The following is a 10,687-nucleotide window of genomic DNA, read 5'->3' on the forward strand; positions in this document are numbered from 1 at the left end:
AAATTTAATGTAATCAAAATTTTTCATTTTGCATTTCATAATGTTTTCTATTTCTTTTTTGGTCATAAATACTTCCATTTTTCATAAATCTGATAGGTAATCTATTCCTTGGTGTCCTAATTTGCTTATGGTATCAACATTATGTTTAAATCATGTACCCAGTTTGACCTTATCTTGGTATACAGTGTAAGATGTTGTCTATGAGGGATGGCCAGTTGGCACAGTGAGTAAGAGTTTCGGCCCTGGCGTTGGGAGACCCAGGATCGGTTCCAGCCTCAGATACTCGGCACCCACACACAAATACCTGGCCGTGTAACCTTGAGCAAGTTACTGAACCCCAATTGCTTTAAAAAAAAAAAGAGGTTGTCTATGCCTAGTTTCTGCCCTGCTGTTTTTCAGTTTTCATAGCAGCTTTTGTCAAATAGTGAGTTCTTATCCCAGAAGCTGAAGTCTTTGGGTTTATTCAATGATAGATTACTGTAGTCATTTACTACTGTGTCTTGTGTACCTTGCCTATTCCACTGATTCTTATTTCTTAGCAGTGAAAAATAGTTTTGATGATTGTAGTTTTATAATATAGTTTTAGACCTGGTATGGCTAGGTGTAATAGTAAGGGAATTTGAAGATCTTCCCTGCCCCTTAATAGACCTAGAGAATTTGGAGATCTTCTCTACCCCTTAATAGGCCTAGGGAATTTGAAGACCTTCCTTGACCCTTAATGAACCTCACTTGGAGCCCAATAAGAAACTCTTGCTTAGGAGAGGCTTGTTTTTCAGGAAGGCTTTCACACCTTTTGTTACTTTGTAATTAGGCAGTGAGTCACAAAGGTTGTGATGTTGTCTGACCGTGGAAAAGGCTATATATACTCCCTGAGGTGAGGTTTTGCTTTTGGGCTTGCTGAAGGGAAGAATTTTGTGATTTGGCCAGATGAGACTCTGGGTAGCCATTGAGCCCCCTGACTTTGAAAACACAGATGTTGGTGCTTCTCTCTCTGGTAATTAACACTGTATATATGTAATGGTCAGAAGTTCTGTCTTTTGGTCTGTTGAGTTGCATTATTTTCTCTGTATTTTTTTTTTGTGTGTCTGTAATTTCTGTTTGTATTTTCTGAATTTCAGGGTGCTGACTTTTCTCCCTGAACTAAGTGAATGATATATATGTTTGGTTAAAGTAAGATTGTTAACCCCTTTTGAGTTGCTTTCCTTTAGAAAAGCAGATAAAAAAAAACATGTCCCAGCAGCCATCCTGGGTATGCTAGGGTATTTGCTGATACACTAGGCCACCTTCCTTTGCATTTTTTTCATTAATTCCCTTGATTTTGTTGATGTTTTGTTCTTCTAGGTGAATTTTATTATTTTTTTCTAGCTCTATAAAACAATTTTGGTAGTTTGATTGCTACGGTACTGAAGAAGTAAATTACTTTAGCTAGAATTGTCATTTTTATTATATTATCTCACCCTACCCATAAGCAATTGATATTTTTCCAATTGTTTAAATTTGATTTTATTTCTATAAAGTGTTTTGTAATTGTGTTCATATATTTCCTGGGTTTGTCTTGGCAGGTAGACTCCCAAATATTTTATATTGTCTACAGTTATTCTATCTTTTGCTGCCATTCTTTGTTATTATTTGTTAGTGATATACAGAAATGTTGATGATTTATGTGGGTTTATTTAATATCCTGAAGCTTTGCTAAAGTTGCTCATTGTTTCAAGTAGTTTTTTATTTTTATTTTTTTCCCCATATCTCCCCCCATATTTCCTCTCACTTTCCAGAAGGGCATGGTGGATCTCTATGTCCCAGGGCCTCTATATCTTATTTCCCAGTTACCTGTAAAATAATAATAATTATTATATATATTTAAATATTTAATTTTAAAACTTTGAATTTCAAATTCTTTCCCTTCCTCCCTTGTCACCCACCCTTACTGGGAAAATAAGCAATTAAATATAGGTTGTACATACCGTATGTAGCTATGTAAAACATTACCATAGTGGATATATTATGAAAAACTTACTATATTTCCCTCCATCCTATCCACCTCTCACTTGTTCTATTCTCTACTTTGACCCTGTCCCTTTTCAAAAGTGGGTGCTTCCAACTTCCCTCCCCCCCTCAGCCTTCCCTGTCTTCCATAATACCCCCTCTCATCCCCTTCCTCCCTACTCTCCTGTAGGGTGTGTATGTTATTCCCTCCCTAAGCCAAATTCAATGAGAATAAGGTTGACTCATTCCCTTTTGCCTTCCTGTCCTTCCCCTCCATTGTAACAGTTTTCCCTAGCCTCTTCTATATGAGATAATTTATCCCTTTCTATCTCTCCCCATCTCCTCTCATTATATTCCTCTTTCACCTCTTAATTTCACCTTTTGAGTATCATCCCTTCCTATTAAATTGGTCCTGTGCCCTCTGTCTATGTATACCTGTACACATATATACACACACTCACATATGTATTTATATGCCAAATATGCCCTCCTATATAGAAATATATATGTATGTATACATATATATTTCTATTCCCTTCAACTATTCTTATATTGAGAAAAGTTCCATGTTACAATTATCATTTTTCCATGTAAGAATGTAAATACTTCAACTCTGATAAGTTCCTTATGATTCCTTTTCCCTGTTTACCTTCTCATGCTTCTCTTGCTTCTGGTATCTGAATGTAAATTTTCTATTCAACTGTTTTTTTCATCAAGAATGCTTGAGGGGGGGCGGAGCCAAGATGGCGGAGTAGAAGCAAGACCTTCCCGCGGCTCTGGCTTCCACCCTCCCCAATCCATGTAAAAAGGGGACTCTAAACACACTTTGGAGCTGCAGAACCCACATAATGACACAGAGGAGCTAACCTGGCAGGCCGGCAGGAATCGGACAGTGCAGCGCTCTGGGAGCCAAGTCAAGCCCCACACCAAGGCTTTAGCCCCAGGGCAGGCCTGACCAGCCACCGGCCAGAGGGACTTCAGATCAGCAGCAGCTGGGGCCGTTTCCAGATTTATCAACACATTGACACAACATTTATCAACATAGGACGAAGTGAGAGGTTCGAGGCTGGGAAGGCGCGCGGCAGCGACGTGGGGGACGCAAGCCGTAAGGCACGGCGGCTGCAGCATGGCGGGCGCAGCTTGGGAAGGCCCGATGGTGGCAGCGCGGCGGGCGCAGCCTGGGAAGGCATGGTGCGGCAGCGGCTGCCGCAGTGGACGCAGGCCAGGAAGGCGCAGAGGCCTGTGCAGGAAGGCGTGGCGCGGCTGGCTGATCAACTCGGAGGGCAAGTCTTCCCACCAACCACAAGGTCCACTACCAGGCCTATCATCAAAGGGCTGGGACTGGAAAGAGCAAGGTAAGAAGCAAATACAGGGGCCCCTATACTGGACAGCAAACACTCCTGGGGCTACCACTTCATAGCCCAGAAATCTTTAAAAAAAAAAAAAGCCCCTTTCAGGACCTCCAAAGACAAGGATGACAGAGTGAACCCCACTTGCTCCAAACCCCCCCTCTAACCCTGAAGATATAGTAACTCTTGCCCCAGGGCAAAACCCTCTACAGTAAAGGCTTGGGATCCTAGAGGAAGGGCGTGGCTAGGACACTGCCTCAAAATGGGTAGAAAGCAGACTACAAAGACAAAGACTCTGGAGTCCTACTATCCTCAGAGGGAGGAACCAACCTCAGAGGGAGACAATGTGGACTCCACACCCATAGCTGAGACTTCAACAGGGAATGGATCCCAAGCACAGAAGGCTCTCCTAGATGAGATCAAAAGGAACTTTGAAAGCAAAATGAGAGAGATAGAAGACAAAATGAATCATTCTCTCAAAATGAAAATAGCAGAATTCGAAAAACATTATAATGAGGAAAACATCTCTTTAAAAAGAAAAGTGTATGATATGGAAAAGGAGCTTCAAAAATTAACCAAGGAAAATGATTTGCTAAAAACCAGAATTAAACAAATGGAAACAAATAACTCTATGAGGAACCAAGAATTAGCCAAGCAAAACAACAAAAATGAAAAATTAGAAAAAGAGGTAAAATACCTCAAAGAAAAAATAACTGACCTGGAAAACAGATCCAGGAGAGATAAACTGAGAATCATAGGCCTACCAGAAAATTATGATGAAAAAATGAGCCTGGACAACATTCTCCAAGAGCTCGTTAAGGAAAACTGCCCTGAGATACTAGAACCTGAGGGGAAAATAGAAATCGACAGAATCCACCGGACACCTGCTGTAAGAGATCCCAAACTGAAAAATCCTCAAAATGTTGTGGCCAAACTCCAGAACTACCAGATAAAAGAGAAAATACTTCAAGCGGCCAGAAAGAAACAATTCAAATATCGAGGGTCCACAGTGAGGATTGCACAGGATTTGTCAGCCTCCACACTGAAAAATCGGAGGCAGTGGAATACTATTTTCAGGAAGGCAAAACAGCTCGGATTACAACCAAGGATCACATACCCAGCGAGACTGAGCATATTTTTCCAGGCAAAGAGATGGTCATTCAATGATATAACAGAGTTCCAGACCTTCTTAATAAAAAAGCCAGAACTCAATGGAAAATTCAACCTCCAATTACGAGAAGCAACAGTGACTTAGAAAGGTAAACAAGGAGAACACACATCATTTTAGAGGGAAAGAGGGGAGGGAGAGGAGCTTTGCATGAGATCTATTCCTGTCATTCTTGATGCGAAGAAAAAATAGCATACCTCATTAAGTATAACAATATCCTACAGGTAGTAGGAGGGGGAAAGGGTTACAAAAGGGGGGTGGGAGTGGTTTGTAGGGAGGGAAGTAGTAAGAGGAAAAGGGGAAGAAAAGGGAGGGGGGCCAAAAAGGGAACACTGAGGGAGGTGGTGGTCTAAAGGAAAACTATTAAGGGGGGGAAGGGAGAAGGGAGGGAAAATACGAACATTAACAGGGGCAGGAATAGGATGAGGGGAAAGAAACAGATAACAATCATAACTGTAAATGTGAATGGAATGAACTCTCCTATAAAACGGAGACGGATAGCAGAATGGATTAGAAATCATAATCCTACAATATGCTGTTTACAAGAAACACATTTGAAACAGAGGGATACACACAAGGTAAAGGTAAAAGGTTGGAGTAAAATATATCATGCCTCAGCTAAAGTAAAAAAAAGCAGGGGTAGCAATCCTTATCTCAGATAAAGCAAATGCAAAAATTGACTTAATTAAAAGAGATAAGGAAGGAAACTATATCCTGTTAAAAGGCACCATCGAGAATGAAGCAATATCACTACTTAACATATATGCACCAAGTGGTGTAGCATCCAAATTCCTAGAGGTGAAGGTAAAGGAATTAGAGGAAGAAATAGAGAGCAAAACTATACTAGTGGGAGACCTTAATCTCCCCCTATCTGAACTTGATAAATCCAACCTCAAAATAAACAAGAAAGAAGTTAAGGAGGTGAACAGGATTTTAGAGAGGATAGGTATGATAGATCTCTGGAGAAAACTGAATGGGGATAAAAAGGAATATACTTTCTTCTCAATGGTTCATGGCACATAGTCAAAAATTGACCATGTTCTAGGGCATAAAAACCTCACAATTCTATGCAGTAAGGCAGAAATATTAACTGCATCTTTTTCAGATCATGATGCAATAAAAATTATATGCAATAAAGGGCCAGGGAAAGACAGACTAAAAACTAATTGGAAATTAAACAATTTGATCCTAAAGAATGAGTGGGTCAAACAAGAAATTATAGAAACAATCAGTAATTTCATTCAAGAGAATGATAATAATGAGACAACATACCAAAATCTGTGGGATACATTAAAGGCAGTTCTTAGGGGAAGTTTTATATCCCCGAGTGCATACATGATTAAATTAGAGAAAAGGGAGCTCAACGAATTGGGCATGCAATTAAAAAACCTAGAAAAAGAACAAATTCAAAATCCCCAATTAAATACTAAACTAGAAATATTGAAGACTAAAGGAGAGATTAATAAAATCAAAATCAAGAAAACTATTGAACTAATAAATAAAACCAAGAGCTGGTTTTATGAAAAAACCAACAAAATTGATAGACCCTTAGTCAATATAATAAAAAAAAAGAAAGAAGAAAACCAAATTATGAGTATCAAAAATGAAAAGGGTGAATCTACCTCCAATGAAGAGGAAATCAAAACAATAATTAGGAATTATTTTTCCCAATTGTATGCACATAAATTCGACAATCTTAGGGAAATGGATGAATATTTAGAAACATACAAGTTGCCCAGATTGACTGAAGAGGAAGTAAATTACTTAAATAATCCCATCTCAGAAAAGGAAATTGAACAAGCCATCAGTCACCTCCCTAGGAAAAAATCTCCAGGGCCAGATGGATTCACTAGTGAATTCTATCAAACATTTAAAGAACAATTGATTCCAATACTCTACAAATTATTTGGGAAAATTAGTGAAGAAGGAGTCCTACCAAATTCTTTTTATGACACAAATATGGTACTGATACCTAAATCAGGAAGAGATAAAACAGAGAAAGAAAATTATAGACCAATCTCCCTCATGAATATAGATGCAAAAATTCTAAATAAAATACTAGCCAAAAGACTACAGCAACTTATCTCAAGAATAATACACTTTGATCAGGTAGGATTTATTCCAGGAATGCAAGGATGGTTTAATATTAGGAAAACCATCAGTATAATTGATCATATCAACAATAAAACTAGCAGAAACCACATGATCATCTCAATAGATGCAGAAAAGGCTTTTGACAAAATACAGCATCCATTCCTATTAAAAACATTAGAAAGTATAGGAATAAATGGAGCCTTCCTTAAAATAATAGGTAGCATCTATTCAAAGCCATCGGCAAGTATTATATGTAATGGGGAGAAACTGGAAGCATTTCCCATAAGATCAGGGGTGAAACAAGGGTGTCCACTATCACCCCTCTTATTCAATCTGGTACTAGAAATGTTAGCAGTAGCAATTCGAGAAGAAAAAGAAATCAAAGGAATCAAGTTAGGCAAAGAAGAGACCAAGCTATCACTCTTTGCAGATGATATGATGATATACTTAGAGAATCCTAGAGAATCAAGTAAAAAACTGCTTGAGACAATAAATAAATTTGGCAAAGTTGCAGGATATAAAACAAACCCACATAAATCCTCGGCATTCCTATATATTTCCAATGAAACTCAACAGCAAGAAGTAGAAAGAGAAATACCATTTAAAGTTACTGTAGACATTATAAAATATTTGGGAATCTACCTGCCAAAACAAACCCAGGACCTGTATGATCATAACTACAAAACGCTTTTCACACAAATAAAGTCAGATCTAACTAATTGGAAAAATATCAATTGCTCATGGCTGGGTCAAGCTAATATAATAAAAATGACAATTTTACCTAAATTAAATTATATATTTAGTGCCATACCAACTAATTTACCAAAAAACTACTTTATAGAGTTAGAAAAAATAGTAACAAAATTCATCTGGAAGAATAAACAGTCCAGAATATCAAGGGAATTAATGAAAAAAAAATGCTAGGGAAGGTGGACTAGCTTTACCAGATTTCAATCTGTACTATAAAGCAGCAGTCATCAAAACTGCTTGGTACTGGCTTAGGAATAGAGGAGTGGATCAATGGAATAGATTAGGCACACGAGATTCAGAAGTCAACGACTACAGTAATGTATTGTTTGATAAACCCCCAGACCCTGGTTTTTGGGATAAGAACTCACTATTTGACAAAAACTGCTGGGAAAACTGGAATATAGTATGGCAGAAACTGGACATAGACCATTATCTAACACCATATACCAAAATCAAGTTTAAATGGGTTCATGATCTAGGTATAAAGGTTGATACTGTAAGCAGTCTGCTAAAACAAGGAATAGTTTACCTATCAGACTTGTGGAGAGGGAATGACTTTATGACAAAACAGGAATTAGAGAACATTATAAAATGTAAAATGGATAATTTTGACTACATGAAATTGAAAAGTTTCTGTACAAATAAAGCCAATGTAACCAAGATTAAGAGGGAGGTGGGAAATTGGGAAAGAATCTTTACAACCTATGTCTCTGACAAAGGACTCATCTCTAAAATATACAGAGAACTGAGTCAAATTTATAAGAATACAAGTCATTCCCCAATTGATAAATGGTCAAAGGATATGAACAGGCAGTTTTCTGAGAAAGAAATTAAAGCTATCTATAAGCACATGAAGAAGTGCTCTAATTCACTATTGATTAGAGAAATGCAAATCAAAACAACTCTGAGGTACCACATCTCACCAGTCAGATTGGCTAAGATGACAAAACAGGAAAATGACAAATGCTGGAGAGGATGTGGGCAAACTGGAACACTAATGCATTGTTGGTGGAGCTGTGAACTGATCCAGCCTTTCTGGAGAGCAATCTGGAACTATGCCCAAAGGGCTATAAATACTTTCATACCCTTTGATCCAGCAATACCACTCCTAGGGTTATATCCCAAAGAGATCATAGAAATGGGAGAAAGACCCATATGTACAAAAATGTTTATAGCAGCTCTTTTTGTTATGGCAAAGAATTGGAAATTAAGGGGGTGTCCATCAATTGGGGAATGGCTGAACAAGTTGTGGTATATGCATGTTATGGAATATTACTGCACTATAAGAAACGGGGAGCAGGCGGTCTTCATATTTACCTGGAGAGGCTTAAAAGAACTGATGCTGAGTGAGAAGAGTAGAACCAGGAGGAATTTGTACATAATTACAGACACAACATATGTGTGATGACCAACTTTGATAGACTGGACTCTTCTCAACAATGCAGGGATATAAGTCAATCCCAAAAGACACATGATGGAGAGAAAAACGTGCATCCAGAGAAAGAACTAAATTTATATCCAGGTGGAAGCAAAATACCTTATCTTTTTTGTTCTCTTATTTGATTTTATGTCCTCTATACCATTTTTCATCCCAGCTGGTACAACCCATCCTTATAACCTGACCATTGTATAATGTGAAAGTATCTACAGATCCTGTACTTGATTATAAGACGCCATGGGGGGGGGAGGGGAGGGAGGGGGACAAAATGTGAAATTCAAGGAATTGTGGAATTGAATCCTGTAAATTAAAAGGAAACAAACAAACAAAAAGAATGCTTGAAAGTTCTCTATTTCATTGAATGACCATATTTTCCCCTGAGATATGCTACTCGGTTTTGCTGGGTAGGCGATTCTTGGTTTTAATCCCAGCTCTTTTGACGTCCAGAATATCATATTCTAAGCCCTTCGATCCTTCAGTGTAGAAGCTGCTAGAGTCTGTGTTATCATGATTGTGTTTCCACAATATTTAAATTGTTTCTTCCTGGCTGCTTGTAATATTTTCTCCTTGCTTTGGGAACTCTGGAACCTGGCTATAATATTCCTAGGAGTTTTCTTTGGGATCTTTTTCAGGAGGCGATTGGTGGATTCTTTCAACCTCTCTTTTGCCCTCTGGTTCTAAAACATCAGGGCAATTTTCCTTGAGAATTTCTTGAAGGATGATTTCTAGGTTCTTTTTTTTGATCATGGCTTTCAGGTAGTCCAAACATTTTTAAATTATCTCTCCTGGATCTTGCTGAATTCATTCATCTACTCTTTTATTCATGCAAGCATTTAGATATAAAATTTCCCCTATGAACTGCTTTGGCTGCATCCCAAAAGTTTTGGTATGTTGTCTCATTTTCATTCTCTTTGGTGAAATTATTTATTGTTTCTATGATTTGTTGTTTGACCCACTCATTCTTTAGAATTAGATTAACTTCCAATTATAATTTCCAATAACTATTACCTATAAATTTTATTACCTTAAAATCTGAAAAGGATGCATTTAATATTTCTGCCTCTCTGCATTTATTTGATTGTGAGTTTTTTATGCTCTAGTATATGGTAAATTTTTGTGTAGGTGCCATCTACTGTTAGGAAAAAGGTATATTCCTGTCTATTCCTATTCAGTTTTTTTCCAGTTTTGTTATATGTAACTTTTCTAAAATTCTATTCACCTCCTTAACCTCTTTTTAATTTATTTTGTGGTTAGATTTACCTAGCTCTGAGAGGTGGAAATTGAGGTCCCCTGCTGGTATACTTTTGCTGTCTATTTCTCTCTGTAATTCACTTAATTTTTTCCTCTGTAAAAGGATTTGGATGCTATACCACTTGATGTGTATATGTTTAGTATTGATATTACTTCATTCTTTATATTACCATTTAGCAAGATGTAGTTTCCTTCCTTATCTCTTTTAATTAGATCTATCTTATATGCTTTTGTTTTGTCTGAGGTTAGGATAGTTACCTCTGTTTTCTTTTTTTACTTCAGCTGAAGCATAATATATTATGCTCCAGTCTTTTACCTTTAATAAGTAGGTATCTCTCTCTTTCAAATGTGATTCTTGAAAACAACATATTTTGGGATTCTGGGATGCATTCTGCTATCTGTTTCCATTTTATGGAAGAGTTCATCCTATTCACATTCACAGTTAAGATTACTAAGTATGAATTTTCCTTTCCCCCCATTTATCTTTTTTTTTCTCCCTTCACCCTTTCCCTCCTCACCAATGATTTCTTTCTGACCACCACCTCCTTCAATCCACTCTCCTTTCTGTTAGCCACCTCTTTTCTTTTCTCTTTTCCTCCTACTTCTATCTTCCATTCTATCAGCTGCCCCTTCCATTTTCTTTTCCCTTTC

Source organism: Petaurus breviceps, unplaced genomic scaffold (genome assembly GCF_028583685.1).
Source record: "Petaurus breviceps papuanus isolate PSGF00001 unplaced genomic scaffold, PetGlider_PUasm1.0 229, whole genome shotgun sequence".
Taxonomy (NCBI): domain Eukaryota; kingdom Metazoa; phylum Chordata; class Mammalia; order Diprotodontia; family Petauridae; genus Petaurus; species Petaurus breviceps.